The sequence below is a fragment of the Alosa pseudoharengus genome, unplaced genomic scaffold, assembly GCF_046254945.1.
Source record: "Alosa pseudoharengus isolate Yale_2024_CS ecotype anadromous, Long Island Sound unplaced genomic scaffold, YU_APseudo_1.1 YU_APseudo_1.1_scf_2, whole genome shotgun sequence".
NCBI classification, from domain to species: Eukaryota; Metazoa; Chordata; class Actinopteri; order Clupeiformes; family Clupeidae; genus Alosa; species Alosa pseudoharengus.
Genome location: NW_027468663.1, coordinates 9903350 through 9912241, shown reverse-complemented (window position 1 = coordinate 9912241; position 8892 = coordinate 9903350). Strand labels below are relative to the sequence as shown.

The 8892-nt window shown below is 40.4% G+C and overlaps 1 protein-coding gene across 1 annotated transcript in view; it reads left to right on the top strand.

Moving 5' to 3' along the window:
- Positions 1-2238: 2238 nt before the first annotated feature.
- The window catches only part of b4galt2 (UDP-Gal:betaGlcNAc beta 1,4- galactosyltransferase, polypeptide 2), an 83610-nt gene continuing 76956 nt past the window's right edge, over positions 2239-8892 (top strand). Inside the window, exon 1 of the mRNA XM_076293621.1 lies at positions 2239-2580. The gene's annotated coding sequence lies outside the window, so the exon portion shown is untranslated. The remainder of the gene's footprint in view (positions 2581-8892) is intronic.

Genomic DNA, 8892 nt, shown 5'->3' with positions numbered 1-8892 from the left:
GATCCATGTTATTTTCTATAATGGTGTGTAGCGCTGAGAGCCTTTGATATTCATGCTTTCATATCAGCCACAGTCTACAACCAATAGCATTGCAGCCATGTTGCTGCAGTAATACATAGTAATTGTTTGTATAGCATATAACATTTTCCATGTAAGAAGTGCCTTACACATCGAAAGTGTTTTAGTTATGTTAATCCATTGGTTAAATGTAACCAGCTGAAAATATTCATGGGCAACAATTACGTGAAAAGCACGCAGACATTGAACAGACCAAGCCAATAGCCTTGGTGACAGTCTGGAGCGCACTGGCACAAATCAGCAGCTCAGTGGACTGCTCTATGGTGGACATAGGATTTTAATATCACCATGTTCACACATTTATTTCTGAGATGTGTTTAATAGGAATCCAGTCTATTCAGTATGTCATATGTAAAGCCTTAATAGGCTACTGTGGTCTGAGAAAATGAAATGATTGGAAATTAATATTTGATTTTGTACTGCATGATCATGGTCAGAAAGTAATTTCTTGACAAGGCTTGGAGTACATGCCTGTGTGACAATTGTGCATCAGTGTATGCTCATCGAATGGCCTTTGAAAATACTTTGTTAAGGAATAATAATGTTTATAGTCAACCATGTCTGTAACACTACTCTGGATTCCTTGGAGACATTTTGTTTTTCAATTTTGTCATGTGCTTTCCACTATTTGATGCAATAGTGTCATTTATTACAGCCCTTACTCAACGTTCCAGAAATCAGTTGCCAGCAGTCAGTTGGCAAATTCAAATATGCAAAAATGGCCTTCTCCCTCTTCCACAGCTTTGAAATGGCAACACTATTTCTCTCCTCCCCTTGTAAGGCCAGGGTTATGCCCTTGTTTGGCACTCCTGCATCCTGCTACTTGTTAAATAGCACTGGGACATGTAACCCAGATAGAGATGCGGACCCTGAATTTAACCCATTTGTGAGTACCGGTATCATGGTCATACACACACACACACACATACATATACACATACACATACACATACACATACACATACACATATACATACACACACACACACATACATGTACACAGACACAAGCACACACACAGAGTAGTGAGTATTTTAGGGCACTTTTGCTCTGGATGTTGAAGGACGGAGAGAGCAGTTCACTACCTCCTCTTACCTGAACAATCTGAGGTTTGAATTTGAGTGAATGTGTAGCTTGCAAAATTCAACTTGCAGTTACCAACCTTGAATACCAGCAATGTCTCAAAGTTGTCACTAGGTGGCAGCAGAGAACAAGCTTTTGTGGCAGGTTGTAAACCCACATGATTGTCCAAAGGAATACACACGTGCACATTTATTTAGTGTGTTCATTGTGCAATTTGAAATGTTCCAAGTCAGACTAAACTAGGTTTTTCTCCTTCTATTATTCATCACCATGGTTTGGGTAATGAGCGTCTGAAATGGAAATCGGGGTCCTTCATATGGACTTAAACAGAAGATCTTGCCCTTCTACAGCCACCTAGACAAGACAACATAGCCTACATTAGAGTCTGACCAAGCTCATCCTTTAGAGGCTCTGACTTTTACCAATATCTAACATATATTTAACATATTCAAAACACAATATATAATTTTGCAATTTGTAGGCTATTTGATGGGTCTTGTAAAAAGTATGGAATTTGTGTAAAAATATTTTTTTCTTTCTTTACGCAAAACAGTTCACGTTTTGAGTTTTAATTTGTATCTCTATTTTGCCCATCTACACAACAACAACACGTTGGTATTACGATTTAATGATTTAACGATGCCTCTAATGCAATGTATGTGTTTTTGTCTTAATGATGCAGGACAGGGCCTCTTAGGCTACTCTAACCACACATCATAAGTTACATAATGATGTCCTAAAGCTTAGTTTCAAAGCAGCAACAATTAAGAACATGCAACACTGTCTGACTGACTGACTGACTGGTGTGACGTTGAATGCCATACGACAAACATTTTTCTCCCCTTGAATTGACCTGATCATTTTATTTTTGGATTTAAACTGGTAACAGTAGCTGGCTTGCAGTGAAATCGGCTACTCTGATGACGTTTGAACCTTCCGACTCTCCGTACTAGAAAGAAGGAAAAAAAAAACCTGCCTCCAGTGGCTGTTTTATTTGTCCTCATATCCATGCTCATATCTAGCTTAGGAGCAAATATGTAATGCCTATTTGGAAATCGCGGACAAATGCATAGTTAGTCTAAAAATATAGTTGTTGGTAGGATAAATATCTGTTTATTTAAAAAAATGAAGGATCCATTTCAACTGTCTGATATTTTCCAAGACGTTTTGATGCGTGCGCAAGCAAGGCTACACAAAAAATGAATTTACCGATACCATTATCAGTTGGAAATAACGGTATCGCATTGCTTTATCGCGTTGGTATTATGTAGCTTTATACTGCACAATCTATGCGTTTTTCTGTCATTTAAGCTTTTTGGCTGAACTGACAGTCTGGTATTTTGATAGTCTGCTGAACACCAACAAAGAAATGCATCCATAAGAATTGAATTGGTGCCCTGGCTCGCTTGTTATCACGAGGTAAGAATAGCCATAAGCAAATATTGCTGCCTGTTTTAACTAATGTAATATGTGTGTAACGCTTTGTTATGGTCTTTTTCGATTCTGTTATTTGAGAAATGCTGACTGCCATTTTGATTCACATTTCAGTAGGTAGAGTAGGCTATCTCGTATTGAACGAACCTGCAGTCTGGATTTTATTTTATGTTTTAGATTCTAGGATATAGCCTATAGTAGGTTGATCGTTGTTGTAAAAACTGAAAAAATGCAACTCTTTGGTCAGTCTGTCGAATTATCAAGGTCTGTGCATACATTTCAGACATGGCATGTGTGATGCTACAGTAGAGCATCCCTTTGCTTTTCTTTTCTTTGTCACAATTGCAGTGGACTCGCTAGACCATGCACCTTTCAATTTCATCGTTCGCGTGGTGCGCAGAGCTATTACAGATAGATTGAAGGGCTTACTACTCTCTTCTTTGAAAACATAGTAGGTGAGGTTTTCATTTGTGCTTCATGTCGGCGAGATAGTACCACAACTATCTATGTTATTGTTCTGCAATTTATTTTTAATTAGGCTAGACCATGCAAGTCTGGTACATGATGTTCCCAGTCTCTTTCATTAGAAAATGATAGCCTCACTGTAGAGTTAGGCCTACAATTAACCTCCCATGACGTAGCCTACCATTAACATAAACATTTATTCTGAGATTTTACATTTGGTATGCTATTATATATTGTGTGATCCGGTGTTGATTTACTGTAAAATATGAGGCCAGTGTCACTCAAAACTGTGCGTCCTGTTCTTAACTGTTAAGAATTAAAGTTCCCATCTAGCCAACTTATTTGAGTATGACTATGGCATAACATATTCAACAGTGAGGACTCATTGGTTTGTTGCAAAGAAAAAGCATAGTGAAAGAAGGATGCCCAAACAATTCTGTTATGGACTGCTCACTGGACTTGATACCATTATCCAGTGGACTCCATCGCTTTCGGATGCCACATTTTGCCACATACAGTATATCTGCTTTGAAACCTCACATTCGATCTTTCATATTGCTGTAATGCTAATACGTTTGTATAGGCTACAGCCATTTGTAGCACAATTTTAGGGAAACATCAATGCCACATTCGTGTATTCACTGTTGCAGACACAGAGCCCATCAATGTGCTAGTAGCTCTTATGGAAAGCTTAGTAACTTGAAGAATCAGCTATGATATGGGATATATGTTTCAGCTTCAAGGGTCCCTCTACAGTCAGTCTTATTAACGACACTACTCTGTGGGTTAGTTCATTTGAATACTTAAACCAACTCCATAGCATTGCATTGGAGAAGGCTGTAGCAGCAGCAGTAGTAGTAGTGCCAACCTTTATTTATTTTGAACTTCAGCATCAACATTTGTGAGATACTGTAAGTTAACTTTGTTGTCATGCATATTATTACTCATTCATCAAGCAGTGCAGTGGTCTCCCATTCAGGTTCATGGCTGGATGGTGACACTGCTGTGAAAGGAATCTTGTCAGTCTGCACTGTGGGGTGCTTGTGTGGCAGTCATGGCCCCTCTGCATACAAATCACTGGTGCATGTACTCAAGGAACGGTGGAGTGGGTTGAGCAGGTAACAGGCAGCTGGAGAAGACACCCACCCCCCTCCAATCCTCCTCCCATCCCAACTTGATCACAATGTTTTATCTGCATGGCAAATATTTATTTGCATTTATTTGCACAACAACACATGCTATTTGTGTGTTAAAAGCACTGTCCAAATAAATGAAAAAAGAAATGATTGTTGGCAATATTTGCAAATAATTGATCTGATAATAGGCGATGGAAATTCTAATCAAATCATTTGAAGAATTATACCATAGGGACACTAAATGACTGTCAATAGGCTAATTGTTATCACAGTTGGTTTTTACTAACGACAGGGCAACTCGTATAATTTGACTGATGGCCACTGACCACTGAGACATCTATGGTGAAAACCCTCTCGTTGACTGGCAGAGATTTCCTCAAGATGTGTCATACATAATCTAGTAGCAGTGTCCTTCTCAAACATTTAGTTGACATTAGACCAATGTATCATTCTGTTTCATGACTAGATGTAGAGGATATAGGGGCTTCGATTGACTTCTGTCAGCAATGAATAAGTTATTAGTTGAACCATATTGACAATTGATCATGCAAATAGAGTTCGTCTTACCAGTCCTCTCTCTCTCTATCTTTCTTTCTCTCTCTGTTCATCTTTCACTTTCTCTCTTTTTGCCGAAAACATAAAAAGGGTGTGGAATAAGGAAAGTCCAGGATGTTGAATACTGGAATATTTTCCTTCTACCTTTAAGCACAGACCTGTAGATAAGCATGCCTCATTTCTTGATCGTTAGGAATGTTTACCTTATATTGCTTCGCTTTAGATGGGTGGCTGGCTAGGAGTGTTTCATAAGTGATGTTGGGATTTGTTGTCATGGGAACCGAGATCCAAGTGACAAAGGTGCTGTCGAGTGCACCGTCTTTGTTTTCATTCATTCCCCACCTCCTCAGTGGCCTTGAGATTCCTTCCTGCCTCAGTGTTTAAGGAGGACCGCTGCCTGTGTGTAGTGGTGTTGAGAGATAGGCCTACAGTGCAGTTTAAGCTGCATTTTGCTAGGATGTGTGAACAAAGCTGGAGTGTTATGGTGGACTGCCCCAGTTACCTCTAGCAGAAGCTCTGCCTCAATGCAGCCTTGAGCAGTGGAGGTTTAATTTGTGTGTTGGCTTAAGATGATGCTGAGGAGCTCAACACGGAGCAGGCAGAGGCAAGGTTTAGTCCAAGGATGAAGGCTGCGCAGCTTAAATCAGTTCTGGAGAGATGCCGTGTAGATGGGATGCGATAGAGGCTGCACGTATGTTAGCCTAAACCGCACACGGACAGAGGCAGCCCTGGGAGCCGTGAGACTGGTTTTTCCCTTGTCACTGGTTTGTCTGAAAGGTGAAAGTGCTACATGTTTGAATTTATGTTGAATGATTATGCTCTTCGGAGTGTGTTATTTGTCAGACATTTTAAAGGATTAAAGCACAAGTCATTGTGCTAATGTCTGAAAGCCTTAGAGTAGGTGTTGGTAATTGCGAAGAAGAAGCAAATGATGTGTACATCAAAATTGTGAAATATGTTTGTAGGCTATCCATCCCAATAACAAGTGTAATTGTACCCATCAAGTCAGTCAGTCAATAACCTGAGCCCAAGTATAGAACTATAAGCTTTCATATACAAGCTTGATGTCACTCATTCTTTAAATTCAGAAATCAGTAAATTAATGAAATGCCATAACATACATAGGCCTAACCTTTTTCACGGCACATCTTAATACCTGTAACTTGTAGGCTGAATGTTGCACAAACGTGCCTTTTTTTGGCCCTGTGCTCTCTGCTTACTTCCATTAAATCAGTTTTTAAAGGCACAGTTGTATCTAAGGTTCACAGTTCTCCCAGTTACATACCAAACAAAGTTGTTAGATTGTATGTTATATTTCACACTTCAGCTGCAGCATTGCTCCACTATTAAATATGGCATGTAGTAAAATTGTCATTTTTTCCTAAATGGTGGTTATTCGTTGGTGTATATCTTTGTAAAATTGATTTAGTTTCAGATTTGTTGACATAGTAGATATTTATTGTACAAGTAAGGGGAGCCAAGTAATGTATTGGTCTTGCTGAACTTAAACTATATTTATGTCAGTAATTCATTATACATTTGTGTATGTATAGAAATTAGTTTTGGATTGACATTACTCAAATTATTCCATAATTTTACATAAGGACTGTCTCAATGGAGTCATGTGGCAAGCATTTGATTGCCCATCAGTCAGAGTGAAGTGAACACTCCTACTTGGATTGATTATTTGAAATGTGTTGAGCTGCGGATTATTTCAGCTCACAGTATTGGTTGTATTGGTTGTGGTTGTATTGGTTGTGACCGTAATGATTGGTTGCAGTTGTATTGCTTGTGAGTGACAGTATTGGTTGTAGTCTGTATATTTTTGCCTTTTTGCCTACTGTATATTTTTAAAGTCGTATTTATTCCTACTTACATTTCAGGTAGGCCAACATTATTTACACAGCATATCAAAATGCCATGACTCAGAACTAGTATTCCATGAAATACATCACCGGGAATCAGGTGACTGATAGGAACAGGAGTGTGTTAGTAAGGATGTGCAGTGCATGGGAATGATATGGCTCTCTGGAGGCACCCCAGCCCATTCTGGCTGCCTGCCCTGCCGGAGGTGTCTGGACAGGACACCTGAGGGATGATACACGCTGGAGCCACAAGTCAGAGGCCATTGAATCTGAGGTTAGAGCTTCCCTCACCTCCTCTGTGTCTGCTTATCTCTTCCTAAGTCGCACGGTGATTTGACAAGCCGCGTTAATGACCCTCGCTAAGCTCCCGGACTGCGTTGGAAAACACCTCCAGCAGGCTTACAGGGCCCGTCCGTCAGTGTGTTGTGCCTCCCAACCCCCCCCCCCACACACACACACACACACACACCTTTCTTGCCTGTGCAGTGTCACTCGCATCAGAGTTTGTAAATGAGCTTGATAGCTAAGGAGGGGTATTGATTAAAATATGATTAAATGAGTGCTTGTTTCTCACAATAGGTAGAGATTGTTATTATATTGCATTGTAGTGTAACAGCAGGATGTTCTCAATTTGAATAAAAAAATCCAATGAAAAATTAAAGCACCTCATGATGACACTGTGGCAGTCTGAATAAAAATGGAATTGAATTTTCAAGCAACATAATATCTCTGCCCCTAATATTGTATGGATTACCATGCATACCATTTCATGCTTTTACAATATATTTCAATTCAATTTCAATTTAATTTCACTTCTAGAGCGCCAAAACATTACACATGTCTCATGGCGCTTTACAGAGTGTATACATTCAGAGAGGGCCCATGAGTAACAGGGGCGAGGAAAAACTCCCTAGAAATGGAGATACATATAGGAAGAAACCTCGAGCAGATCCACGACTCAAGGGCCTGACCCATCTGCCTAGGGTCATTTACAGAGCAGTAAGGTCTGTATACATGATAAATATATACCGGTGTGTCTGGTTTGCACAAACTGTTTGGATATCAGTTATAACAATCAATAATCATCAAACAGCATTGTAAAAGTATCGTATAATTATATATACTCTTTTGATCCCGTGAGGGGAAATTTGGTCTCTTCATTTATCCCAATCCGTGAATTAGTGAAACACATTCAGCACACAGTGAACACATAGTGAGGTGAAGCACACACTAATCCCGATGCAGTGAGCTGCCTGCTACAGCGGCGCTCGGGGAGCAGTGCGGGGTTAGGTGCCTTGCTCAAGGGCACATCAGCCGTTCCTACTGGTCGAGGTTCGAAGCGGCAACCCTCCAGTTACAAGTCCGAAGCGCTAACAAGTAGGCTACGGCTGCCCCTTGTTGTGTTTGTCAAATTGGTGAATCACAGTGAATAACAGTAACTGAAATATTAGTTTACAGTGTAACCTAGTTCACATTACAACTTACAAATATCTGATCACTGAATGTTGTGTTTAAAGTGAGTCTGGACCCTGATGCTGGATTACAGTTTTCTGAATATGCTTGATCACTTATATCCCTTTAACTCAGTAATTAATTTTAAAGCACCCAATAGTTATATGGCATTTTAAATTTAATGGCACAAAAAAACCCACTCATTGCGCGTCATTTCCTGTGGTCCATGGGAAATCAGATTGAAAGGGGCCTAATTGCAGTGACGAGGATGAGGACCATGAAACCCAAGTCTGTGTGCGGAAGACGAAGCATCACACAGGAGTCGAATCCGTCCTCATCAATTTTGCACTCCCCGCTGAGTGCGTTGTAAACTCACTCTTGGATGAAGTCCCCCGTACATGTGGTGGAAAATCTGTTTGTCTGGAAACGTGGCAATCTGTTAGGTGATTCTCTAATGAATAAGCTGGAGCTATCAGACATCAAAGCCAAAACACCCGTCACTGGGATGATAACATTCTTTGTAATTCATTTCACATAAATTGCTGTGTATGGTTCTCCATATAGTTGGTCTTGGCTTGTTTTGGTGTAATGGTGAGCTGGCCAAGCCTGGCTGCACTGTGGGGTTAATGCTGGCTGGCCAGGGCTATCAGTTGCAGCAGCAGTCTCATGAATTTTGGATGAAGGGGCAAGGGAGTGGTGTGACCATGAGTCTTGGCTGCTCGCTGGGTTGGATAGCATCCCGTGTCCGTATCCGCGCACAAACTCGCATGGATGCACACAAACACACACAGCACACAATCACACAACACACACACACACACACA